General features: G+C 29.4%; 1 protein-coding gene across 1 annotated transcript in view; it reads left to right on the plus strand.

Annotated features, from left to right (window-relative positions):
- LOC119591639 overlaps window positions 1-514 on the plus strand; it is a 3,771-nt gene that overhangs the window by 1,849 nt on the left and 1,408 nt on the right. The gene's annotated exons all lie outside the window — the stretch shown is intronic.

The following is a 514-nucleotide window of genomic DNA, read 5'->3' on the forward strand; positions in this document are numbered from 1 at the left end:
AAAAAGAATGTTACTTACATTGTTGCCAAATGTATGGACACAGAATGTTTTCCATTTTTTTTATCTTCCAGTAAAGAATTGTTCACTGTTTCATTGTAGTTTAGCTTATTTTAATCTATAATTGTGTATATAATCAATCACAGACCTTCTTACTAATGGTAATTAAAAAGTTTCTCAGTTATAAAGGTTAGTTTATTGTACAATAATCCTTCAGACAGCAGATTACTCACTAATTCCTTTACTAACTTCTCAGTACCTGTGTTGTTTATGAAGAATGTTGATAATGCCTTATTGGTAGAAGCCTGTGCTTGTTCCTTTATTCTTATGGTGTTATTTTCTGTTTTTATGTCTATAACATTTACATGGCTTATGTTAATAACAGTACTTTGATATAATATGATGCAGAGTTATCTTGTTAATGTCTCTCATGCTAATATTAGAATGATCTCTTTACTTCATTGCTTGGATACTGATCCTTATTCTCCTTGGTTTGCTTTCATATTATAATTTGAGC

The sequence above is a fragment of the Penaeus monodon genome, chromosome 29, assembly GCF_015228065.2.
Source record: "Penaeus monodon isolate SGIC_2016 chromosome 29, NSTDA_Pmon_1, whole genome shotgun sequence".
NCBI classification, from domain to species: domain Eukaryota; kingdom Metazoa; phylum Arthropoda; class Malacostraca; order Decapoda; family Penaeidae; genus Penaeus; species Penaeus monodon.